Source organism: Maylandia zebra, linkage group LG1 (assembly GCF_041146795.1).
Source record: "Maylandia zebra isolate NMK-2024a linkage group LG1, Mzebra_GT3a, whole genome shotgun sequence".
Lineage (NCBI taxonomy): Eukaryota > Metazoa > Chordata > Actinopteri > Cichliformes > Cichlidae > Maylandia > Maylandia zebra.
In genome coordinates, this window is record NC_135167.1 from 29,708,946 (window position 1) to 29,736,894 (window position 27,949).

The 27,949-nt window shown below is 39.0% G+C and overlaps 1 protein-coding gene across 1 annotated transcript in view; it reads right to left on the reverse strand.

Moving 5' to 3' along the window:
* The window catches only part of glceb (glucuronic acid epimerase b), a 59,695-nt gene extending 32,144 nt beyond the window's left edge, over positions 1–27,551 (reverse strand). Inside the window, exons 1-2 of the mRNA XM_004557962.5 lie at positions 27,360–27,551; positions 3,266–3,372 (exon numbers count right to left, since the gene is read on the reverse strand). The gene's annotated coding sequence lies outside the window, so the exon portion shown is untranslated. The remainder of the gene's footprint in view (positions 1–3,265; positions 3,373–27,359) is intronic.
* Between the last annotated feature and the right edge of the window lie 398 nt (positions 27,552–27,949).

Genomic DNA, 27,949 nt, shown 5'->3' on the forward strand with positions numbered 1-27,949 from the left:
TGATGGGCAGAAATGGCATTGTATGTCTTATATTAAGAAGAGATGCACTGATTGAAGTGTGACCTGCTGATCGCCAACTGTCATTTTCTTTTCTCAGAACTATAATTACCAGCACACAAAAACAAAAAAAATCTACTTCTGTTTTACTTTTTCTCTTCTGTTCTGTTACTGATTTATAACTAGGGATGGGTATCGTTTAGGTTTTATCCGATACCGGTGCCAAATCGGTACTTTTGAAACGGTGCCGGTGCTCAAACCGGTGCTTAAAGAATGGAGAACACAAAATTGGTCCAAAAACCTCTCATGTTCAGCTGTTTTTTGTAAAAATATAACAATGTTAGCCTTTTCTGCAGCTATGGGGCATATATGGTATCACTCTTGGCTGGAAGCAGTGCTTAAACAATGGAAAAAACACAAACTTTGTCCTAAACCTCTCATGTTTAACTGTTTTCCACTTTTTCTTTGGTCATTTTAGCCTTTTTAGCCAGGGTGAAGGGAGTATCTGCCATCAAACAAGAGGACAGCCGCATGTAGCTATGATGATGTTTGCTAGTTCACCTTACATGCATTAATGTAATAACGTGGTTAGCCTACTCAACGTAAATTAGCTACTCATGCAGAGAAGAACGGCTGCTGCTGCCATCATCCGTCATCATTTCTGCTACACTGGCAGGGCTAGGGGCCAGGACTCTCCTCTTCGTGTTTTTGGGGGATGTTGCATAACAGGCAACCCACCCGCAGTAAAGGTCTCGCAGCAAGCTATCAAATACGGCGCATTTCTGGGCTTTTAAAAAAAACGCTATGCGTCGCCAGGTGTTTCATCGGATTTGAGGTGTTACCTCCTTTGACAGTATCACAGTATCAGCTTAAAGCACTTGTTGCAGGCTGCTGAGTTTGCATATTTTGCTGTGAAGTACAGCCAGACTTTTGACCGCTTCGCCTTGGACATTTTTAATCTGTAGCTCTGCTCTAACAGAACGTATGTACCTGGCCCCGCCTACTATCCTCGGAAACGTAAAATGATTGGCTAGAATCTAAAGTGTATCACAGCTCAGGAAAAAAAAGCACCGAAATAAAGCACCGAAATGTGCGCTGCTTTTCGGTCTGGTTACTACCGTTTATGTCAGAACCGGTACCCATCCCTATTTATAACTACTACTTTTCTTCAATGCAACATTTTATTTTCATAACAATATTATTAATAATAACAAAACAATAAATTAAACTTTAAATATTCCCTAAAACTGCTATAATTAACAGGATTATATTTGTTTCAACAAGAGCCAAAGCGCTCTGCTCCTGGAAAAAGGCACAAATATCATAGAATTGGGTGGTATAAACGGTATAGAGTAGAAATGATATGAATTTGGCCAACGGTAGAGATTTTTACTATACCGCTGCTATCAAGCTGTGCCTGGTCAAAATCATCGCAATCGCTGCAAGCATGGAGCTTACACGTGGGGAGGAGGAGGAGGTGCCCATGAAGAAGAACGTCGGTCACATGCACCTGGGTTTGGGTTTAAGCAGTTTGATGTTAAGCAGAAAAATATCATCTGCAAATTATGCCGGGTGACAGTAATAGTGAAGAGACGAAGCACGTTCTGGAATATGAGAAAAGCCAAAAACTGCGCTCTCCTCAAACGCCCAGTCAGTCAAGTGGAAAGAAAAAAAGGTGGCCCTACACACCGGCAGACTGATCTTTTCCAAAGGCACATTTTATTTTAAACAACTTAGAATTTAGTGTTCTACTGATATTCTACATGTATTTTTTATTCAAAGATTTTTGCGCATTTATCTTCATTTTTATTTGTTATTTAAGAATTTTGTGTTACATTGTTTGAAAAAAGATCTATTACATCTTCAAAATCATTTTAAAAGTTTTGTAATTAAAAAACAAACAAACAAAAAAAACGTTTGCACAATAAATGTTCTTAAAATGGCATTCTATACTCTATCTATATACAGAAGAAAAGAATATATCGCAATATAGATCATTACAGCACATGCTTCAAATTATACCGCCCAGCCCTAAAATATCATATAACATATTTTAGCTTACCAAGCAAAAGCAGGTGCAAGAAATGTATGTAATTACACAAATGTGTGTTACTCACATAACCTTCCAGCATGTTTATAACTATAACACCAGATAACAAGACACCGACCCTTTGCCTTTTTTTTACTCATCTCCATTATTTCCCTTGTAACCACTTTGATTCCTTGCTCATACCGAGGCTGCTGGCTAGCTTTAGCGTTGCCCACTTTGCCTTTTTTAGTTGGCTTTAGCTGGGTGAGGGTGATTTAACTGTCTGGACAGATTTGTTGTTGTGAACTGTTTTGTGGTGTTCACGTGCCGTTTACTTTGTCGAACTTCGTGCCTTCACTTCCATGCTAATGACATGTTAGCATGTGGCTGTGAGAATATGTGCAACTATATTACAAGATGTTCTTCATGTAAGTGTTTCATGTAGGTCTCTCAGTACTTCCTTAAATAACTGATTTAAATGGACACCATGTACTGAATCAATTATTTATTTAGTGTTACTCTAAAGAGTAACACTTTTAAGATTTCACCAAAAAATAAGGGCCAAAGAGAATAATTCAATCTCTAAAGAGAAACACTGCATAACTGGTTTAAAGTTCAAAAGCATACAAAAACATCTTACGCAGCACTACAATGTGATATAAGTTACAGCCTTAAACATCAGCCGTGGATTGAAATGCTGTGCGATTATCTAGCACTTAAAACAGGGCTGCATGGGGGTGTGTTTCAGTATCTCAAGGCCAGCACTTTATCCTCACACAGATGCACAATTACCTGTTACGCAAGCAAATGAACAGTTAGTTCCAAGAGCTCCGTCTTTCCCCATGCTATCAAAAATGTTTCAGAAGAGAAATGCAGCGCTTAAAGGGACTTGTAACAGATATGCCTAATAATTTCATCATACAAGCGAGACCAGGCCATTTTTCACAGTGGATATAAGAGCAGATTTAATTTGCCCATGTAATGCAGTTAAGCACCAATCTGCATGTGGAAGAGGTTTTAGTGCACATCAAGTGTGTTGGTTAATTTCATTATTTTTTTTTTTTTTTAATATCGACAATGTTAAAACTTGTCACAGTCAAGGAGCGTGCATGAACCAAATATTTACACAAAATGTCATTTAAAGAACAATCTCTCCCCCGTCCGTGCTTCCTGGACCACAAATATAACTGTCTCACTCTAAATCTTGACGGTGACGTCTGTAAGGACAGTGATACTAACCTCTTCTATTCATTTAGAAAGAGATAAACAACTGGCTGAACATCCTGTCACACTTCACCCAGCGTCCTGTCCCGGCTCACTCTTCTGGTACTTTCTGTCTGCAGTATCTGTAACACCAACAAAGGAGACACAAAACATGAAAAGTCACTATTGTTTCTCAAAGGTGAACTCATATTTTTTTATTTTGCGTGCATGATGAGGACAATGTATGTGTAGGTGTGTAAAAGATAAATACTCCACAAAAAACATCTTTTTTACATGTTAAATGCAAGCTGACAGATTTCATGGGATGTACTGCTTTTTTTAATATAATTGAATTGCTTTTATTTGAACTGAGCTCTTCACTCAATTCTAATCATTTTTCATTAATGTAGCCACAAAAAACCCCACAGCCTCATAAGCAGACCTTGTTACTCAAACATTTTTTTTTAAATTCATTTCCCAAAATCTGTTATTGCTATTGAGGGTCACATGAAAGCAAAAAATGCACCAAGTGAAATGCACTAGGCAGCTGTTGGTTACAAGCCCACTTCAGACAGGTAAAAATACTCACATGTGAATGGGAAAGGTTCAGTTAGCATTAGCTGATAGTAGAGAAGAATGAATTCCTCCTGTGCACTGGTTTAAGCGGGCTCTACATCGCTCAAATGAAATCCTTTAACTGGCTAAACGCTTCCTGGGGTAAATTATGACTGATTGCTCCTAAGCAGCTTTTCAATACCACCTTTTCACAGAGCAGCAAAATTAGCCAGTGTATCTTCTTTTTTTTTTTTCCCCTCAATGTGGCAAATTATAACTTTAAATCAATGCTACAAACACAGATGCACAATAAATTATGATAAGAAAACCGATGCATATTTGTAATTGCAGCTATTGCAGGGTCACTAATGTACGCCAATCTATCAGTCCAAATATGCAGTTACATGGATACTTCACTCTGCAATTAATCTTACTAGTTTATTTCTAGCTGCTGCAGTGGCAAGCTATTAAATTAAAGAAGGTACTAAATCGCTACGTCAAAGAGAATATATTGATCTTTTTTATGAAAAGTGCTTATTGACAGAGCAATTAAATTAGATATCGAAGAAATTAAACCAGCAGAGCTTCATTCTGTCAGTGCACGGCCAACTGCAATGTGACAGACGCAGAACGACAAGGCCACTAACAATTTGAAACTGGCAAATCAACAACAATTACAATATTTTAAAATATAATGGTATCCAATTACACAAGAGTAAAATTGTCCCAGTGATGTTGAGGTATCTACGTAGATCCTTCTAGATCACTCAGTCGGGAACATTTTAAGCAAAACTATCTGATGGCTACCACTCCCTCAAACTAGTAGCAAGTATATTTTTGCTTTTTTCCTCTTTAGCTTTCATCGTCGAGTATGCTGATGACCTGTGTTGCCACAATTCTGTCTATTCATACAGCTGGTCTATAACAAGTTGCCATAAAAGATGTATCCTGGCTAAGAAACAAAAGAAAATACGTTAATGAAGTATTTCAATGACACTCTTGATTCTTTAAAGGAGGACAGGACATGCGTGTTTGTGGCCTTTTATTTGAAAGAAAGCATACTGCTACCAAGCCTGAGTGAAAAGGAGACAGAAATGTCATCAGTCTTAATCAATATTCTCTGGCTATTTTATGAGGATACTGATGTTTTTAGAGGCAGGTGTGCTGCAGGCAGATGGTAAGAAATGAGAGTAAACATCAGCCTGGAGCAGCTCATTTTTCCCAGAGCGAATCCTGCAACAGCCATGCCAGCATTTCATTCTACACACCTCTCTCTGAACATCTGGATAAAGTGTTGCTTTGCTTGAATAAGCATCTTTGTAGCTGGCCTAGTGCACATGCACTGTAACCCACACGGACAACCGCACACACGCGCTTGTACTAAATGCTTTAAGATGACTGTGAAGGTGCCATTATGTTTCCCCATCTCTTCTCCGCAACCCTTCTGTCCAAAGTGGATAACCAGTTTCTTAAAAAATAAAAAATAAAACAAACCCACAAACAAACACGTTTCAAGCATCAAATGGAACCAAAAGCACAGTGTAAACTTGAGCTCAGAGGTGCCTTTAGTGGTGTTTTGAGAGTGTATAAACCTTATCTGTCCTTCTCAGATGGTTTATGATTGTGGCAAAAAAGGCTTGGCTGGAGGAAAACAAAATCCACGTATATCAGATGAAATTAATTAAAACATAATATGAAGGATACTGAGCTTCAAGGAAAATGATCTGTTGCACTGCATCAACAGTAAAGGTCATGTATTTAACAACTGAGTGAGGTGACTACTACACTGAGAGATTAAATACTCTAGATCTGTCTGTTTGGGCTCAGGGGGTGATTGAATACTAACACTAGTGACCGATTTCCTAGGGGAAATCCTGTGTATGCACAGATCTTATAAAACAGGCTTTGAAGGACTTGATGAATGAGTTTATACTGTGTAAGAGAACAGACTGAAGGAGGGACAGATATTTTTCAAGAAACACCAATATTTGAAATTCTAAGAAGTTAAACGCTCAATCAGTATGAGTTCTAAAAATATATATAATCTCTTAAGGATGTGTAATCAAGAGCAGAGGAAGCTGAGCAGCACTCCAACTCCTCTTTAAGGCGGTTTAGCATGTCCCAGCTTTGCTCTGTGCTGACACCGTTTTAACAGCCTTTACATACTGACCCATTCAATCGACCTCTCCTAAGCAAGGGGCTGACACCTTGCATATGAATCACGGACATCAACTTTATGGCTGTCTCCTGTGAATACATTTTGAACATTATCCTGAGGATATTTCTTTTATGATAGTTTGACTGAGAATGATATTGGGCCATTAATTACTCAAGTCGCTACTCATTTGCTGGCGCCACCACACATGCAGCCATCTATCATGACTTGTGAGGGTGAAAAAGAAAAAAAAGAAAGAGAGAGAGATGGAGACCCATCTGTTGGGCATTCATAAATACATTCATTTTCTTTGGGGAGTCAATGGCTGGCCAAACATTGAATGATCGCACCACGGATGCCACCATGAAGCCAGCTATCATTGACCATCTGATGCCCAGAGCAATTTCCAAGAATTCTGCGTCTGCAAAGTGAAGCGCTCAATTAGCTGAGATTTCTGCTTGCAGAGCTGGAGAGCGAACTGATTAAACGCGATTGCTTATCATACAAATAATCTACTCCATTCTGCCCACACATACACACAAACACACACAAGTCTGAAGTATTCTGACGCACAGTTAAAAAAAATAAATAAATAAAATCAGTATGAGCTGGTTCCAAGGTCACTGGATAAAAATAGTCTGCATAGTATAATCTAAATGAATTGCTTGGGAGACGAATCTATATCCCAAAAATAAATAATAGTCTGAACCACTCTGCAATACTGCAGATGATTTCATCTCTGGTTGGACCGGAGTCAAAAGCTTCTCTTTTCAGGCAAATTTACACAATAACCTGTTATATACAAAACACTCCTTGAAAAGATAACTGAGAAAAATAGGACTGTGTACATCCTTATATGGTCTGCTATAACAGAAGAGAATGATTTTACTTGTAGCTGCTGTGAAAATTGAAAAATGAATAAATAAATGAATGAATAACTAAATCTGCATAGAGCAAACCTCAACAAAAAAAGACAAAAATCGTTACTTTTAGGGCTTTTCTATACAATCCTGGAGGCCCATGCTAGCCACCGTGTTAGCTGCATTCTCCCAAAGCACCAGTCCCATGCCAACCTCTCCCAACTCTCAAAACATTAGGGTAATTTTCATACTGGATTTAGCAAACAAAGAGGGTTTCAGAAGGCCTTCGTCACATGCTGAGAGATGCGTTGTGGTTGTCACAAGTGTTTAGGGATATAGATAGTAAAATGTGGTGTTATTTAGTGCTGCTTTGCATATATTTATGGGCTGTGTCACTCCCTTTTTTGTGCTTGTAAAGAAATGCAGCTTTGTTGCACCAGCTTATTCCCAGATTGGGTGCAGCTGTTCTCCACTGTTTGCTCTCTCCCTTTTCTCATGCAGAAACAATTTTCCATTTGTGAATCCCCCCCCTAAAAAAACTCCATACTTCTAGATTTCCCTTGGAGCGTCATGAGGTACTTACCCTTTAAATACACCTACACTCTGAGATGCTTTTTGCATTCAGTCGTGGGAATGTCAGTGTCAGAGTGACACAGTTAAAGGTTGAGGCAACAAGAACTTGCAGGCTCTGGGGAGGCAGGTGGAGTCACTGCGCAAGCCATACAAAACAGATACTTTGAAAACTCTGTGAGAGCCACTCCTGATTTGCGTTCCAACTCTAAACTGAAGAAAACAGGATGAGAGGATAAGTCTCAGAGTGGGAGGCAGCAAAAAGCAAGCTTGCATTAGGAAGCCAAGATGAAAGTAAATAAGAGTTGGGAAGTTTTTAGAAGCACAGCAAATACCCTGGCTGCCTGTCAGGACTGTAGTGAACCCCGTTTTTCATGCTAGCAGGCAAACACTGCTTACAGTAAGAGCGGACCATTAGATACCAGCGATATGTTAGGGAATGAGAGAATAAACATACACAAACAACGTTAAGCAGCAGCAATTAACACAACTCAAGTCTTCATTATCTCAGTATCTAGCACAACTGAACTGTTATGGTGTCCACGAGAGGTCACTGCAGATAGTGCTGCTCACTTAGAATCGACATATTCAGATTTATCTTGATTTGGAAAAAAAATGAGCAAGATTGCAGCTAACAACACCTTCCAGTTATTAAATAATTCAGGTCTAAATAGAGGGAGAGATGACAGACAGATGCACCTACAATGCCACAGCGAACAGCCATAGTTAGCATGCAGGCTGTAGTTGTAGGATGGCAAAGCTCTTACTCACAGTCTTCAGGTCATTTTACAGACTCTTTGTAGATTTCTGAGATGTGGTATAAAGACAAATCACATGAGAACATTCCCTTCTGGGCTCTGTACATCTGACGAACAGCTCTGAACTTGTTCGCAGCACAGACACCTCGGTGTGAGCTCTGTAAAAGAGGAGGGCTGTGCCCCAGCTGCCTTTCACATGAAGACAAGACTTGCATCTTCAGAACCTTGTTAGTTCTCTGAAAAGGCCACCGACTAGTTTGGAATATTAAGCAGCTCGTGCTGTCGGAAATCAAAAAGGATTTTGGGAGAGAGTGGGAAGTTTCAAAAAGGCTTTGATGGTATATATCGCTCAATCTCCAGAAGATATGGCAGGATGAAAAAATAAAGACAGGAGAACAAAGAGCCTCTCGGGGAGGAGGGAGGCAGAGGTTATTCTTCCCCCCTCTCTGTTCTGAATATGCATATATCATTATTCCTCAATCAGAGCGTCTTGCCCTTAAAATGTCAAGATTTCTGACTGAAAAGACGAGAAAGCGAGAGACAGAAATAGAAACTAAAATTGGGGAAATGGGACACCAAATGTTTCAGGTCATCAGACACACTCAAGTAATATAGTCTCACTTTAAGGAATATACAAATGCAGAGCACAGTGAAATAATTCATAAATCTAAGGCCTGGTAGCACAGTTTGTTTAAAAATAATTAAAATAATGAAATGATTACTAGATGCCTGAATAATTACAGAAACAGTTACATCTTTCTGAAAATCTTTAAAGACACGAATGTGCACAGCATGCTTCTTGGTGCGCTCTAAGACAAATATGTTGATTTAATAACAGCACCCTTTTGCATTGAGAGAATTGCCATCGCTTTGGGAGGAGATTAGATTAAGCATAATAACACGCCTCCTGCAATATGCCTTTCCTTCAGTCACAGTAAAAATAGGTTGTTGCCAATAAAAAGGGCTTTCTTTCAGGAATATATGCAAAATCTCACTTTTAAATTTTAAGGGAACAAAGTTGTTTGAGAACCGAAGAGAGAGTTAAGACGGTCAAGTCGGTGAGATTTAATATGTAAAGCACATTGGCTCACACAGCTAAAGAATTTGACAGAAATGCCAAGAGACTGCAAGCCATCCAGCAACGAGGTTGAACATGTGTGGCAATGAAGAAAAAAGCTGTTCAGAGGCAAAGTAAAAGCCCTGAGGTGATTTTTAAAAAATGTCTCTTTCGAGCTGACCTTGACTTTACCGTATCCTGCAGGTTTACCTTTAACTGGCCTTACCAAGCAAATTATTACCCCTGTCAAGGCTGCAGTGTCCTGCCAATCTTCTGCTTTCTCTGCCTTGAATGCAATTGCTCGTGGATATTTCTGCTCAATTTTCTTCTGCCGCTTTCAGGCAATTTAAATCTCTTTTAGTTCATTCGCACATGATATATGTGCCTATAGTGGTCCAGAAATATTTAAATTGAATAAGGGAGATAGTAATTCTGTTGGTTTTTAATTATGGGGATTACGGAACGTAGTGTTCGAGCTTTACAGATTGCACAGCAAGGCCATGCCAGTTCTGTTGACACTGCTCAGAAGTCTTTCATGTTGTAACTCAGTTTGTAACCCAGAATGTCCATGTGTGTGGCTATAACACTTCTGTCATGGTCCAAATGTCTACTGGAAGCAGAGTATCTGCAGTGTCTCCACAATGTCTCCTTCTCTCACTGTGTATTTTAACACCAAGACAAGTTACGTATAAACACATGACATGTATGATGACATTACTTTTAATTTAACTGCGAATGCGAGACATGAGCCAAACTGGTATATGTGCAAGTTAGATTGAGATTCATTGAAATGATCAAAGCGTGTGTATGCTTGTTTTTGCTTTTTCCAACTCAGTCAGGGTAACTGTCTGAATGTGTGTGGGGGCATCTTAGAACAGTCAGGTTTACATAAAAGGAAAAACCAAATGTACTAATTGTAGGACATTGGCGAGGCTCTTTGACAATTCCAGAGCAGCTGTCACTACATATGAATGTGGTTATTTATAGCGCTGTTGCATACCATTTCATCCCCTTAGATGTATGCACACAATCAAACCATTCCCTCCTCCATATACAACAGAAGTCCTCCTCAACACAATCTAGAAAAACAACCAAACTTTGCACTTCTTTGTCTCAGAAGGCTCCAAAAATCTCCACCATATTTTATAACCTTAAAATAAACCCACACTGCTTGTGCAGTTACATCTGGGAGAGAAAGCTGTTGACTTTGTGTCTGCAGAGTTATATAAAAGCATGTTAATCAAACATGGTTTTGATGATAATTAAAATGTCAAAAGGCGATACTAACCATCCAGCATAAACAAGGAATTTTACCATGGTAGAAGCAGAAAGCTGTTCCATTTGTAATTACTGCCATTATTATCCACTAACCCTTTAGCACTGAATGAAAGCAAAATGAACATTAATGCAATACCACAAATCTTAGTTCTTACCCCCTGAAGAAAAATAATGACTAGTAAGTGTTCAAAAATCTTACAGTGTTGCAAAACTGCAGGTGAACTTGTAAAGAGGTAATCAGGGGAGTTTTTGACTTCTAAAAGCGCTCTACAGCTGCTTTTCTGAATGGTTCTTGTATATGTACGCAAAGTAAAGAGAGACAAGGTTGCAGATAATGACGCAAAAAAAATAATAACAACAAAAAAAACTACACAAAAAAGTCCATTAAACAACCCTTAGTCAACAAACTGTCTATTTATGATCATCCATACATGCAGCATCAATTAATTACACCATCACACACAAACAAGGCTGTTCCCTGGGTACTACTATCAGTGTCCCTTATAGATTAGATCTATACAGTCACTTGAAGATATGACGTTGAAAGAGCCAGGCTCCATCACATCCGTCACTGCTAACAGGGCTGTCAGAGCTGAGCTGAATAGCAAATATGCTAGTCAGGCATGGGGACAGATATAAAGTAGATAGAGGCACCAGAGAAGCAGGAGAGGAGACATGTCTGTACTGTAATGGTAAAGCCAAGCCTATTTATGCAGCTGCACTTCTTCATGTGTAGCTCTAGAGATGCAGTAAGCCTCCCTCTAACGTGCACTAGCCAGCACTGATTTGCAGTGTTCATCTGGGACTCTGTTGCCACAAGAAGGTAAGGTGAACTGCAGCAAACGAGAGGCCCCAGAAGGGTCCCACTCCTGGGGAGTAAAAACAAACTATGCAGAAAGGCCAACATATTTAAAACTTCTCGCTGTGAGGCAACAGTGCTCCGCACTCAGCTATTGTGCTGCCCCGTTGTGTGTTAAATGCCTTCCTAATTTTGTGGTAATATTTGGGGGAAGAGAGAAAAAAAAAAAAAAAAAAAAAAAAAAACTGCCTGTACATGACTAGTTAGCCCAAGCTTAAATCCTTTTTGGCCTGCCAGTTTGAGCAGAAGCTCATTAGTGCAGAGGCTGCTGAAATTAGAAGAAAAATGTCCTGCTCATTTGTATGTGGGAAAATAGCAACAGAAAGTAAATTAGGAAGCCTAAAGCTTTGGTCTGTGCACCAGTGTACAAAGCATCTGGCTCTATCACAGTTCCTGGACATGCTGCCACATGTTATTCCAGCGCTTTCCGAAATTCACTTGTCAGCGTACATACTAGAGATGGCACGATACCACTTTTTTATGTCCGATACCGATACCATAAATTTGGATATCTGCCGATACCGATATGAATCCGATATAGTGTGTTTTGTAATCAATAAAACTGTTTTTTAATATCTTGCTGCATTTTGTATAAGTTCATACTCAAGTTTAAATAAACAACAACACTAAAGCTATTCTGTTATACCTGTATGTAAAAATACACTGCACCCAAAATATTTCATAGTTCAGCAATACTGATCAATCTAATAAACTTAAACCTACTCCATCCTCCCTATTCTGGTATTTTAAAGAGTACTTAGCAGAAATATTAAGCAACCTAAATAATAGGGTTGTAAACTCCAAGCAAAAAAAAAAAAAAAAAAAAAATAGGGAACCACCCCCCACCTCATGATGCTTAATCGACATAATCAACTTTAATTTGATGCAGTGTGGAAAAACAAATGCACAGAAATAAATTCTTTTTCAAGAATAATTAAATAGATTCAACATCTTTCTTCAACAGAATTGCAGACTGCACAGATGGTATCTTCCCAAAGGAAAAAGTAGTATAGCTTACTAGGGTATATTAGACTTAACAGTTACTATATACAGTAATGGACTTCTATATATTTTACATAAGATTAAAACTTTGGGTGTAAGATTCAGATAATTATTTATTAAAAGCTAGACATTTTAAATGAGAATAAGAAAGAAGTGTATGTCTTTGTGCCCCCCTTTTCCCTGTTAATGCCCTATCGGCCCCCCTGGTTAAACTTTGCTAGATCCGCCCCTGCACAGTTACCAGCGTCAGCTACGTAGAAAAAGATCCTGGTGTAGAAAGTAATATTAAATAAATTCTAACAACAGCTTATCAAGGTTAAACGTGCTGCTGTTGTTCAGCCGCTGGTTTCCTCTTTCTGGCGCGAAGTGGGCGATGAACGAACAAGAGAGACGGACTGGCGACAGAAAAGCCGATCAGCTGATCATTAATCAGTTTCACGATTGAAGTAGCAGCTGGAGAGGGAGAGAAGAGGCAGTCGCTCCATATATCAGTTGTTAAGCTTAACGCTGGAATGCTTTACAAACATTCAGAGATGAACTTACACACTTGCTTTACTTCTCTCTGGGATAACTTCCTCAGAGATGAAATGCTAGTTTGGTAGCGAGGCTACAAATACACACAGCCGCTCTATCACGTGACCACACTGCTCCGACGTGCTACGGTTATGAACCGATTTACGCCATGTCGCAAGTTTTGTGAGGTGCTTTTTTGATATTTAATGGATCAGATTACAATTTTTATTTCTCGCCAATATCCGATCCAGTAATATACGTCAGTATCGGACCGATACCGATACGTAATATCGGATTGGTCCATCTCTAGTACATGCATATAATTGCAGAAAGCTGGAATACATGTTTCGTTTTTTTTTAAGTGAAGAATTTGTGACTGGCATTTCAAATAAAAAACATTAATGGCATTTCATTTAACTACTTTAGTTCTCATATCAAAAATATCTTCAGTGACTGCTCACATTTAAAAACACAGCAAAACTGGTAGATCAGTAGTTTGGAATTTGACTAATTGGGGGTCTTATGATCTTAAGTACTGAGTCTTGATCTGAAGTATTTGGCTGCTACCTGCTACCATGTGTTCAGACATGAGGCTCCAAAAGAGCCATGAAAATATGAAACAAGCGCTGATGAAGCAGGTCCAACTAAATTCTTCTGAGACGTCTTCTGAGCTTAGTATGTCCAGCCAATCCAATAAAAACTTAACAGGTCTCTCGGCCCAAGGTCGTGCTTCCTGCCCTAAAAGAAGGAAAACTTCATTTGCAGGCCTAATCAAGCGTGAACGTCACAGGGGCATAGCGAAGGAAGGTCACGGAAGGCTAATTTTGCTCGGGGAAGATGAGACAGCTTTTGAGTCTCCCAGTTTTGCAATATTGGAGGGTGTCGAGTTGTAAAGATGGCTATTAAAACAATTAACTAAGACATTCTTTATCCACATTGGGTAGTTAGAGTGGATAGCTCTTATGAGAGTGAATGCAAAATGGTAGCCCAGGGAAATTTCACTACTCAAGCTTCATGCACTGAGCCCTTCAATTATCGAGCTGGATGGAAAAGAATTTCTCACAAATACAATTGTAGCCTTAAATTATTCTTGCACCTGCTTTGATAAGAGCCAGTGTAATGCTACACAGACTTTTGCTTGTTACTACAAGAGACAGCGCAAGAACTTGACTGTGAGGTCATTCACTCTGTCCATAAAAATCCTTTAAAAAAGAAGAATAAATTACTCGAGAATATTAAACTACTTAACCACTTTCATTATTAAAAAATAAAATGCTAATATATTTAGTTTACTACTAGGAAACATTTGGCATTTTTGCTTGAAAAATGTCTCAAACTTGTTGCAGTTTATCAGTTTTCTGCGCATAAATAGCAGACCTTAAACAAGTCAAGTATGTTCAACTCTCAATATCAATCAAATACTAACACAAACAACACTTCCTGCAGATGCTTCTTGAGCAAGAGCCAAGTGAATCACTGCTTTACGTGTTGCCAATTATTATTCAAGCCATTTTCCTCAAGCTTGTGCATTTCTTTTATAACAAAATAAGGTAAAAGAATGGGCCATTCAAACTCTGTATGACTGAGTGCACAATTAACACAAAGTTATAAAGAAAGGGGATTTTGAAAAGCACACACACACTGCCCTGGCACAAATACCACCAGCCCAGGGAAGCCTCGACAAACATGCTGTTTGTGCAGCTCGTGCCAAGTTATTTTTTCTCTGTTTGGTTTTTTTTAACCTCGGTTTCATTACAATTATTTGAACAAGTGAATGGCTGTAGTGAGTAAAAGTGAAGTGAGAAGCATTTGGACTGTTAGTATAAAACAAAAGACATTGTTAACTTTTACTGCTCAAAACACAAGCTGAGACACAACACAATGGCATTGCTATGCAGTGCCACTGGAAAGGCACTTGGAGTAAGGCAAGAGACAAGAACAATGCTACATTGCTAGTTTAAATGTGTGATTAACTCATGACTATAAAAAAAAAAAAAAAAGTGGTGGGCAGTGGGTTGTTTGGTTTGAGTATTGATAAAAGATGGGACAGAAAGCGAAGGCACAAGCACACCACACAGGATCATGAGCCAGCCAACCAGAGCAACTCGCTCCCTGTAGAGTGTTACAATTCCTTGGAAAGCCTGATTGAACCCACCATCTTTTAATCCGATCTGCATCTATAATGCTAAATTAATGTTAGACAGTTCAAAAGTAAAGTGCAGAAGATGACCAGACTGTGTCTCTTTTTCAGGCCCACTTTCTTTAGCTCTGCAGGGTGGTACTTGGTGGGACGGAGGGATAGAGCAGAAAGTGCCCAAGGGAGGGTTACGGCTCCAAAGAATGCAAATATAAGCTGTCTGCGTGTTGCCTTTGAAGCAGGCTATGGCTGGGTGTACTGTGGAGGTCACAGGGCAAAGCAACAGCGGTGTCCCACAGAGAGACTGGGCCAACCCAACCCCCTCAACCCACTGTTAAAACGAACAAAGAGCAAAGGCTACAAAAACATAAACATGAATGCTGAAGACTCACAGAAACTGTCATTGTAAAGGTGCAAGCAATTAAAAACAAAACAGTTTAACATAATTTACAGAATTTGCAACAAGGCGTTACACCAAAAAACTTGCACGCCCAAATGGCTTGCCTTTTCTAACAAGGTTCAACAAACTCATCTCAGAGCACTGATCCAGAGGGACAGAGAGCACCAAGTGGCTTCACTGCTCAAGTGTAACTATGGCAAAGCAGTAAAAGGATGAATCTCAGTGCTGTCAGGTGGAGATCAGTCCCTGGCACTTCCGCAACAGTAAACTATGACAGGTAGGGGTCCACTGTGCAGCCTGCCGAGTCTCTTGGCCTGATCACTGCAAGAATTTGTGACTGATTGCTTAATCTGACTGTGCTGATCTGAAAATTGGAGATTATTACATACAATCATATAATCAGGGGGGCTTTCTTTCAACTTTATTGCGCTGAATACCCAAACATGAACTGCACAAAAGAGACAAATGATCCTCCACCTTCCAGCATGCAATCATCAGTCAGCCGCTTATCAGAGGATTGGATCCCAGTGACGAGGGTAGATTTTACACGTTAGGGATTAGAGTTTTGGAAGCATCAACCATGCATCCAGCACAGAGAAGACCTTTGTGTGTTAGCCCATTATTAAACACTGTGGGAAAACCCAGCTTTGCTTGCATTGGAGACAAAAATCCCAGCGGGAGATAGTAGCTAGAGCAGCAGGAAAGACCCTTTTAGACATGTGCTCCTTGCCATTATTCTGACTGCATATAAACCTCAGCTTTAAAGCCTTTTCTATGAAGGTAATGATGGTGAGCTTACTACACAGTTCTTACACACTTTAACAGCACAGTTTCATGACTATTCTTTAACTATGTCATAGCATGCAAGATTTCCTGACAACACATTCTGAAGTATCTGTAAATGTCAGCAAATAAAACGACCCTCTTCTCCCTTTTCAGGGTAGAAATCATGGTCCACATTCATTATACACATTTATATTTCTAGCTCCTTAGATTAAAATCGAGCTCTTTATTTAATCCTGCTATCTTGGTGAATCCTGGTATTGCAGCTCCACTGAGCATGACTTTTTTCCTCCATTAATGCCATACAAGTTTAGATCACAATCATCATAGTAAGCTGATTAAACTGATTATGGCTAAAATTATTATAATTTTGATCAATACAGAGATCATGATAATCTGTCACAATTGTGAGTAACTGATTTTAAATTAAAAAATATATATTTTTATTGCACTCACACAGAACTCTGCTTTCACATTTGTACAAATCTCTGCATCAAAATAAAATATAATTAAAAAGAAAAACAAATTTAAATCAACAGGGCACCACTTTACCCTTTACACTATGTTACATTCCTGTAATTTCATCTTTATAAAATAATCTTGACCCAAGCGCATCTCCTAAAAGCAAAATGCAAATTCTTCATTTCCTCCATTTATTGTGCATGAATGAAGGATCTGAATAACACTGGCAGCAAAGTACTCAACAGCCATGACACCCCTCTCCGTTTCCTGTGCGTTGTTTTACATACGGCACAGGTATTTCCACTCTGGAACAGAAACAGTACAAGATGACGACCCCCTTTTGTTTAGTACGCTGACAGTCTTCCTGAAGCTCTTTAATAATAATAATAATGATAATAATAATAATAATGGATACTTTATTGATCCCCATGGGGAAATTACTTGTTTTTCTCTGCATTTGACCCATTCACTCAGTGAAGCAGTGGGCAGCCCACTAAGCAGGCGCCCGGGGAACAGTGTGTAGGGACGGTACCTTGCTCAGGGGTACCTCAGGGTAGCCGTTAAGTGGATTCGAACCGCCGACCTTCCGATCATGGGGCGACCACTTTACCTACTGAGCTATCCCTGCCCCAAATGAAATGTGTCTGTTTTGGTGATTTCAGTGCATCTTTGCGTGAGCTCAATGTGGATATGAAATGTTGGGACAATTCATCTTAGCAATCATTCCATTGTTTTTCTTGGACTTCATGAATTAATTATATTACAGTTTGAAGTGTGGTTTTTTTTGTGGATGATGAGTTATTTATGCTTCTTTGCAGCGAGGACACAGCTCTACAGCACTCTTTGCATACGATTTACTCCTGGTTAACATACCTTGTGCTACGTCTAATGCATTTCCAAACAACAGATCGAACGTCATGAAACGATCTGTTCACCTTGTGCTGTGCCAAAAATGAATTTTGTTCCATAAATGTGTCTTTTATTGTAGTGTTACTCTTCCAGAGAAGTCTGTGGAACTTAAAGATGCATGATGCAAGTAACAGCTAGGTATGGATATGCAGACACGCAGTCAGGTGGGACCACTTGATTTCCTTTTGCCTTGTGTTCGACTGGTGGAGCCTGCATTTTTAGTATCACATGATCATGTTCATTTAACTGGGAAACCAAAACCATGACCAAGATTAAAATGTGATTAACTGTGCAGGCCTAACCTAACCTATACTACCGGTAATTAGCTACCTTTAGTGACCAAAGTCACTAAAGGTAGCTAATTATTTCTGTTTCTGGACATAGCACCTGATGGCAGATGGCAAGAAAACACGGCTAGTGATGAAGACGAGAGTCTGTCTGTGCAGAGCTGCAATATGGGAAAGGCTTCTTGATCATGGCTAGCTGGCCATATTTGATATGTCAAACCTTTTTACTTCCACAATTTACCAATTGTCTATCCTGGAATCAATCCATACCCATGAAGCCAGACATTTTTAAATTTGCATTTCCATGGTCCACATCTCAGGCTACAACTCACATTGAAGTCTGACACACAAGACTACTTAATGTCAAGACAAACAATTAATCTCCACAAAAAGTTATGACTAGTATAAAAATATATAAATATATAATCACTTATACTACTTAAATGCAAATTTCCATGACTTTTTCAGCAATTTATGTTTTTTGAAACAACTATAGTCTGAGTCAAAACTCCATGCAGTTACCTTAACAGATAGACATGTAGATCACAACTACACAAGGCTCATATGTTAGTGGGTGGCTGTGGCTCAGTATTTAAAGGGGGTCATACACTAATCAGGAAGGTCAGCGGTTCGAGCCCCAGCAACTGCTGTAGATATATCCAGTGGTGCGTGGGTAGAACCTGTATGCACAGAATAAAGTGCTATGTGAATGGGTGAATATGGCTTGAGATGTGAAGTGCTTTGAATGGTCAATAAACACCACAGAAGCATGCTATAAATACTTAAATTTTTTAAGTTGCTAGGCTTAAAAGACAGGACTGTTCTGGAGACAAGTTATCTCACCAACTCAGTTTTTAATTTGCAAAAGAAAAAAAAAGAAAAAAGAAAAAAAAGCACTGCACAAACACTGATTTTACTGGCAATTATAGAGAATTAAATGTTCAAAGTGTGGCTGCACTTCACTAGAGGCTATGCTAACAATGATAGTTGCCATAAGCATAAGAAGTCTTTTATACATGTGGCAAATATTTCCCCATCTGCGCTGGCTTTCCCCATCACTTGTGTTTCTGACAGAAACCATGAGAAACGTGTAAGAGTGACTCATCACACTGACTGTTGCTATAATCAAGCCAAAAGAACAAAAAATTACAATGCTTTGCCATGCTGTAGGGAGGACTTGTGTGGAAGTCTGAAATCAAATGTTGCTCAGACAGCAGAGATTTCTGAAGAAATGCCACACAACCAGCTCTAAATAGTCAGGTTGATGACTGTTATACAGTTAAACACCTAAATATTACATGGATGTGTGGTCTGCGTGAGCTGCATATTTGATGGAAAAATATCACCTTAACACCACACATGCTACAGAGAACTGAATTATTGCTGTTAAGCAGAGCAAGGAATTTTAACAGAGTTTTCCTAACATCTTAAGTTTTATTTTGCTTACACTATTTTGCGCAGAGAAACAAAATTTCACAAAAACCAAAAACTACCAGAGTCAAACTCATAAGCTGATGCTAACAGTCATTCGCGTATCCTTGTTGCTGGATAACAGCCTGCAGTCATCTATTGTAGTTTTTAACAAGTCCTACACACGTCTCATGAGCATTTGCTGCCCATTCAAATCTCTAGCTCCTCCGGATTCGATGGTCTGGCATGGACCTTAGTCTATAGTTCACCTCAAAGATTTTTAATGGGATTCAAATAAGGGTTTTGACAGTCTAGTCAATAACATTTCCTTTGGTCTTCTTGACGTAGTTCTTGACCAGGGCTGACACATGTTTGGGGTTTATGTCGTGTTGGAAGACAAAGTAACAACACAGACCCAGTTTTGTTACTATTTGTGGTTCTCTTTCAAAATCTCACATATCCTTCTTTATTGATTTATTCCTTTCACCTTGACGAGATTCCCAGTTCCAGATGCACTGAAGCACCTCCATATCATAATACTCCCTCCACCATGTTTTACTTTGGGGCCGTGTTCTTTGGATAGTGCACCGCTCCCTTTTCCCCCCTTCAAACATAAGCAGCCTTTCTTTGGGAAAACAGCTCTAGTAGCATCTCATCTGACCAAAGGATGAGCTTCCAGTATGCATAATCTTTCTCCAGGTTGCCCTCAGTATACTTCATTCAGGGTTGAAGGTGTCTCTTCTTGCAGAAGTAGAGTTTTTCTTGGTATGCAACCTCACAGTACATTCCTTTGTAGGATTTTTTGTAACCGTCTTCTTTGAGACTACAACTCCTGTTTGCCGAAGTCTTTCACTCACGTCTTGGCAGTTGTTCTGGTCTCTTTAGACACATCTCTCATTAGTTTTCTCTCCAGAGTATTTGAAATCATTCCTTTCATACCTCAGCCAGGCTTGTTCTGTACTGTGTGGCTTAATTTGAATTTCTTGAGGATACTTCTATCTCTCCAGTTCTTGACATTTTGAAATGATGTGATAACTTTGTATATCTATCTCCTGCTTCGTGAGCATCAACAATTGTTTTTTCTCAAGTCTAAACTGATTTCTTTTGTTTCCACCATGATGCCTTCTCAAGTGACAGCTCAAGTTTTTTACTGTGTGTAAATTGAAAGATAACCCCCAGTTTTAGTTTTAACTTGATATTGTGTGCAAAGACTAATAAATTATGCTTTGTGTTAAAAAAATAAATAAAAATCAGCGCTCTGTTAAAATAAAGAAAGAAATTTGACAGAAACTAGAAATTTTGGAGTGGAGATGAAGAAAAAGCTGCTTGGACCTTTGAATCCAGCCCTCTTTCCTCACTCACCACACCGGCACATATCACACGCATGTTTCTCTAGAGCAACTGCCTGGAAATGCCCACCATCACGGCTGTTTTTGAACAATATCTAATCTCCACAACCCTCCCCCTTCTGTATGACTCACAACTATAAACACTTGATTTTCAATGAGGCTGGACCACATGTCCTAATAACAAGTTCTGGGAGATACTACCCAGCCTTTAGATCTTAGCTGCTGTCGTCTTTCGTAGAGATAGACATGCCTGGACTTGAACTAGTAAAATAATGTGGAATTTTATTTATTTACATGCAACAGCAAAATACAAACAGCAGATAGATCGAACACAAGTAGTCTCAGATTGGTCTCAATTTTAAGCATAATAAGCATCATAGATATCTGGTTTCCACTTTACTCCCTCTCTGTGAAACCCCTACCACAAAAAAAAAAAGAATGACAAATGAGTAGAGTTCAGTGTAAAACATTGTTATCATTTAACAGCTTTCTGCACTTTTCTACTTCAGCCACAAGGACACTTGACAGTTCCAGGCAGTGTGGTAAAATGTGCTGATTAAGGGCACTCATCAGAGAAGAGATCGAAATGGCTGTGGAAGGACAGACGTCAACAATAAATCAAAGCACAATGACATAAAATTGCAGGGTACCGAATTCAGCAGATAGCCCTAGACGGGACACTGTGTTTAATATTTACTGGAGACAAGGGACTAAATGGTGGAATGTGGGTTCAACAAAGAGTTCAGAAAGAATTTGTTGCAAGTGCAATAGATTAGCATATGAACAACAGCTCTGGTGTTCTGTGGGCTGGGTGAGTAGGCTCTGTCAGAGGACACCAGAAACTGGAGAAAATGCAAACATGCTAAGAGATCAGAGGGTGCATGCATATCTGAATATTTTAGTGGAAAAGTGGATAAAACACAATCATGCTGGAGGAGTGACTTATGAGAAGGTGCATTTTGCGTCACATCAAGAAAAAGCAATAATGCATCTAAGTCAGCCAGGTAAAGCTGTCTGATCAACACAAGCGACTAAAGGATTATTTTGAAAGTGCTTCATGGATTTTAACCCTTTAAAGCCGGTTGGAGCAGGCACGCTCTGTTTTGCGTAACTATATTTAAATCCCGGTAGAACCAGAACCACATAAGCTAGCGCAATAATTTTTTTGCATATGAAACCAGATGAGTTGTACTTACATCTTATGCCATCAGCTTGTCCTAGGTCACGGTTTTCTTCCACATAAAGCTTTGCAAAAATTGCATAAAAAGCGCTTGCAGGAACAAAAACATATTCCAGAAACGGGCTTTGCCGATCCGATCAGTTGTTCGGAACACTTCCTACATTGAAATAGACGTCAGTGCGAACTATCGCATGTCCGCCATTACCTCCACAAAACCGGAAGTGACGTCATTTTCGCGGAAAATATAATTTTTTACTTGTAGGCCTTATAAGCCTTTACTGGTGTTTTTATAAGTCATGTTTGACTCTATACTTTTCTGAATAGTTTCTAGGATGCTTAGAACTCAAATTGCACTGCTTTAAATAGTTTATTTTGATGCACGTGCTGTTTTCTCTGCAAATTTGCATTATAGGATTGTTTTTCGATTTTTCTGCAGTATATAAAAATTGGTGTATCTCAAAAATAAAACCATGAAGACACTCAAAATAAATTTCCTGTTGTTGTAAACTATTTTTTGCAACTTTTTTGTATTTAAAGTTTTGAGAGATAAACCTCTTAAATTTCTCTAAGTAGAAATATATGTTAACAAAAAAAACGTAGTTTTCTTTTGTAGTTTATTGCACTTTTTGCAATTTATGTAGTTACTATGGACTTAATGCATACATATTATTAAAATTTGGGCTATAATGGTTGTATTGATGTATAGCAACTTGAAATGCTCCCAAAAATGGCTCCACAGCATGTAAAAATATAAAGTAAGCTCTGGCGGACTTGGTTCTATGGTAGGTCATAAAGGGTTAAATAATTACATTGTAAATTTCATTCACAGTGATCACATATTTGCACAAATATTAGTATATACACCATCTCCTGTCTTCTATAGGATTTTTTTTTAAATCAGCTCTCTGTTCTGATTGGCTGACTGTAATCAGTACATTGGCAGTTTCTGCCAGCGTTACTGCAATCTGCCACAGCTCAAAAATAGTATGAATTCACGCTCCACGGAATATGGTTTTATTTCTTTAACCATGTAGGCACATTTCTATACACCCTCGCTGGCTTTTAAACAACAATATACAAACTACTTCTTTTCTATTAATTGGCACCATTTCACATTTGTTTGTTTGCTTACTCCCACCAGCTGGCTGGCACAGACTGAGGCACCGTTAACGTTTAAGCAGCTTTAGTCACTAAATGAGTTTTCACGCATATGCAGCAGCCCTGAAGTTTTCCAGATATCACCCAGAGGTGTACATAAGAACCCAAATGTCTGAATCAGTCAGACTGGACACTAAACACACTTTTAACCCTGCCAGCTTCTGATTGCAGAGTGTGTGTAACGGAGCCTAATAGTGCAGGCAACTATCCAAAAACTTCACAGTGAATCAGTGGGATTCATGTGTTGTACATCCTCGATGCCCCACCAAAGAACCACTGTAATCCAAATGCTCAATTTCCATTCATGAGATTGTGTCTGAGAATAATCTCTTGACACTATCCGGAATTCATGTGGAAAAACTGCCTTTGTAGAAAACATCTATAATTCGGAATAAGCAAGCTTTAATTTCTGTTGAAAATGTACCAACACTAATACTGCTTTACTGTATGTAAAATCAGAGCACCAAGTGGAACCACGTAGCCCCCAAGCTTTAGAAGGGGATGAATGTCAATTGGCAAAGATGACAGAATAGCTGCCACAATAAGGTGATAAAGTTTCTGGATAACTGCACAACGTATTTCAGTTTAGGTTTGAACTATAACTTTGCATTTTCAGGGGCTTCCACTGCATCTGTGTCATGTCAACATTTTCATTGACAGAACTGAAAGTGCACTCAAATCAACAACAACATAAAGGATAAATTTTTACTATGATGAATTTCCTGCTTCTGCAAATGCTTTTAAATGGATTTCCAGCATCTCATTTTTATGTGGCGTCCACACTTTACATTTACTGACTGAAAAAAAGAAGATAAGTCCTCTATGTAGACATTTCAACAAAGTATGAAATTCAAAGATTTTTAACCCATATAAAATGGGTAAGGGCATTCATCACTGAACATGAGCTGCAAATACGGCTGTGCGATATGACAAAATATATCGGATGACAAAATTAAAACATCTATTGTTTGTTTCGTAGTGTTGCAGAATACACCGTTTACTGCAATATTTTTTCATCATTTGGATGGTCACCACGTGGATGCAGCAACAGAGTATAAAAGTATGGCCAGTGATGATGAGGCAGAACCAGGTAGCTCCAAACAGAAGGACCAGTCAAATCAAGGACCTTTCTCCCAAACGAGCAGCTACCTCTGTAGCATGGACAAGGTTTGGTTATGAAAACTCTGACACGGACCAGAAAACTGTGCTATGCAAACTATGCCGCAAACCGGTCCCCAACCTGTTCTACCACAAACACAACAATCACGTGAAAGAGTATGGACAGAGTTTATGGATGAGAAGCAAAAAAGAGCCACCAGGTGCTCAAAATAAACCTTACACTCAAACGTTAGAACAAGCTTTTCCCTCCAGCACGCCGTGTAATAAGCACTCTCAAAGAAAATGACAGCCATTACAACTTCTATCTAAAATATAAGAAAAAAATCAACTCCAGGTACACAACACCCAGCTGAAAACACTTCACACAAGTCTAGTTGCCCAGAATTGTGATATATCTCGTTATCGGGATGAGAAATGTCTTATGTCGGGATATGAGATTATGGTCATATCGCGCAGCCCTAGTTGCAAATCTATCGTGTAAAAAAAGAAAAATCGTGCCACACAAATGTCCTCTGATGTGTTCACAACCTCAAACAAACAAACAACACTCATGGGAATAAACACAGTATAGGGGCCATCAATCTAAATGTAAATCAGGTTGTATGCCATAAGTCTGGTTAACATTTAGATAAGTGGATTTTAATTTCCTTTAGAGAAAAATCCTCATTTTCACACAAATGAATCGATATGCAGTATGACTGCATGCTAGATCAATAAGACTAAAGCTAGAGCCATAAATATACTGGCAGGATTTAGTTTAGGAATGATAGTATTGCTGTGTACAACGGAGAATATACAACAGGGTGCAGAGTATACTAGAGAGTTACCTTCACTTTCAGAGGAATAACCACAAGTGACCAGTAATAACAGAGTTTTAAATAGCTATCTACCCCTCCTCCAACAATTACAAAAAAAAATGTACAAATCAATATGCATTTTTATTAATTTCTGAAGACAGTAGGTCTCCTTAATATTCATTCTTAATGGATGTGCCATCAGCTCCTATTATTTGTGCCAGGATTCACTATAAACTGCTTGCAAAGTCGTACTCCCTGCTAACAAGTGACAACTGGTAGTACGAATTCAGTGTCAAACACACATGAGCTAAAACATTATGACATCTCACAGGTGAAGAGAATAATTCTGATTGTTTCAACGCAATAGCGCATGTCAAGGTCTGTGACATGCTAGGCATTAAGTGATCAATTAATCCAGTAGGCCTTGAGGGGCATAACCAGTGACAACTGAAAAGAACCTCCCGGCAGTAGTTCAAGGAGGGATAAATAACCTACACAGTCTGAACCGCTGCAGCTCTCTCTGTAATACTTAAAAACAATGTCCTGCTGTCTCATCACCAAATACCAAATGATGATTTCAAAGATCTTACACTTAGTCTACGCCTAGGTAGCTCAAACTGCTTTGTCAACACAGGACTGACCATGATCATATTTGGAGTGTTGGTTCATAATTCTACACAGTGACCCGGGAGCAGAGAGCAGTACGGCATGAACAAAACACACATGACAACTGCTGTTTCACTTACGATTTTCTCAGAAACATCCTTTTTTGAGTCTACTAAACATCAGTCCCTATTCTAACACTTAGCGTGCAGAAAACTGTTCAAAGTGGAGTAGACTGGTATTGGCTGGCTCTTTCTCGGCATCATATCAAACAGAAAGGAAGAGACACACCCAAAGTGGGCAGAGATTTTTAGTAGGAGATCCTGAATACTGGCACGCACTTGCATAAACACATGCAGTACACCATGTAGGCAGAGTCTGCACACCATTTAAAGAGGCAGCTGGTGCATATGCCAGATTCCATGCTCAGTTCAACAGGCATATGTGCCTTTCTTGACCATATCATGCAAACACAACAGACTAAGTCTTAATGCTAAGCAACAATGCAACCACCATTTAATAAATAAATGCATCTTAAAATTTACTTATTTAAAAATTTTCCTGAACAACCAGACATTTATTACAGGAATAACCGTTCCTCTGGGCAATCACAAAAAACATTTAAAATACAAAAACAAAATATAAGAGATTCTCCTTCCATCCCCTTCATCATTCCGGGATACATGACTAGCACGTCAAGGAGAAAAACAGGCACACCCAGGGTCTTACATATAACACGGTCACTGCTATATTACAGCTTATTTTATGTTAGTGTGTTTGGTTTTACAATGAATGTGTACTTTGTAGAGCCTGTAGAGCCTGGCCAAACCTATAAATTTGGTGACAATGATCTCAAAATCAGCACAGATGAAAATAATGCCCATATAGAAATGTTTTAAGAGTTACATTTTAAAACTGTGGCCAAATAATCTGCAGACCTTTTTCCTTTCCTCCGACAGCTTTATCTGGCTCGTAATTTTTCTTGCCTGGAGTAAACACATTTGTAAGAGTATGTAGAAAAACCAACAACATGAACATATCAGTTCCCTAAAATCACCCCATACCATTTAAAGAAGATCCATAACAAAGGCACACAGTTAACAGCTGTGTAGTTACCACAGCAGAGAGCTCAGGCTGCTTAAGTTCAATCTCTGATTATTCTCTACTCCTCAAAAGGCTTTTTACACATAGCTGGTTTTTTATCTTTAGTGTACAACAAACTCACAGCTAGAGGTATGTGTGGAGTAAAATCATCTCTGTAGATAAGTTTGTGCACAAAAAGATACCTTCCTTTGAACCTTAAGAGGTACTAGCATTAAAAGTCGCTATTCTGTTGCAAAGACTTGTGGGTTTAAAATTATTCAAGGTACTATAAACCAAGAGCAGAACTGTCGCTTTAAGTATCAATGCCTGCAGGTTAGCTAACCGGTGAACAAGTTAAGTTTGTCAGTTTCATTCACAAAAAGCTTGCCATGGCTCCCTCGCCTCGCCACCTCACCACCGCCTCATCGACAGGACAGTAACCCAGAACTGTGTTGAGTTGGCAAGCGAATTAGCCAGCTAGCTAGTGAGCAAGCCAAGTCACTTTATACTAAGCAGATGTATCGTTAGCATACAAGCTAACAGGGATATCCATTCCAGAGACAGAGTCGACAGTGAGCTTTGAAGTTGCTGCTTGCCCCCCCCACACACACACTCTGGTTCCGTTAACACACGCCGACCAGCTGGAGGCTTTCTTCATGACTTATCGACAAAGTGCTTTACGAGGATAACTTAAAATGTGACAGAAGAGGACGCGAAGACTGGTGGGGGGGGGGGGTTAAATGTTGCTTTGCTGGTGTAAAACTCAACTGTGAAAATATCAGCTAGCCCTGTATATGAGTGTCTGGACAGCGGGAGCCAACAGGACGATAAAGGTAGCAACCTTACCTGGAGGATGAAAGGTGTCGTGCAAAGTCGGAGTTTGGCCAGACACGTCAGTAGCTTCTTTTCGCTTTGTCGGTCAGTTTAAAAGACTGCTGCTTTACCTTTGGCTGGATCACGGTCAACCAAAGATACTGCCTGACTCTGCTGCCTCCCAGCCACAACAGCGACTGAATACAGTTCAGCGTCTGCTTCTCACTGGGAAGAATCCTTGGCATCGCGAGATAGGGCGAGAACTCGGGGGTGTCTACGGACCAATCACAGTAGCCGGCTGGAGCGAAGCGTTTGTTTTTGTTAGGGTTTGTGTGAAAGTCTGAGAGACAGTCTGCTTCTCTATAAAATAAAATAAAATAAAATAAAATAAAATAAAATAAAATAAAATAAAATAAAATAAAATAAAATAAAATAAAATAAAATTAGCATTTTTATTTTTCTAAAGTTAATATACCTTTTAACTAACTTGAAACCCATTTTAAATATTATTATTATTATTATTATTATTATTATTATTATTATTATTATTATTATTATTAATGCAACTAACATTAGGCAAATCATTTTTTAAAAACTACCTGAAATAAAATACTAAAACATGA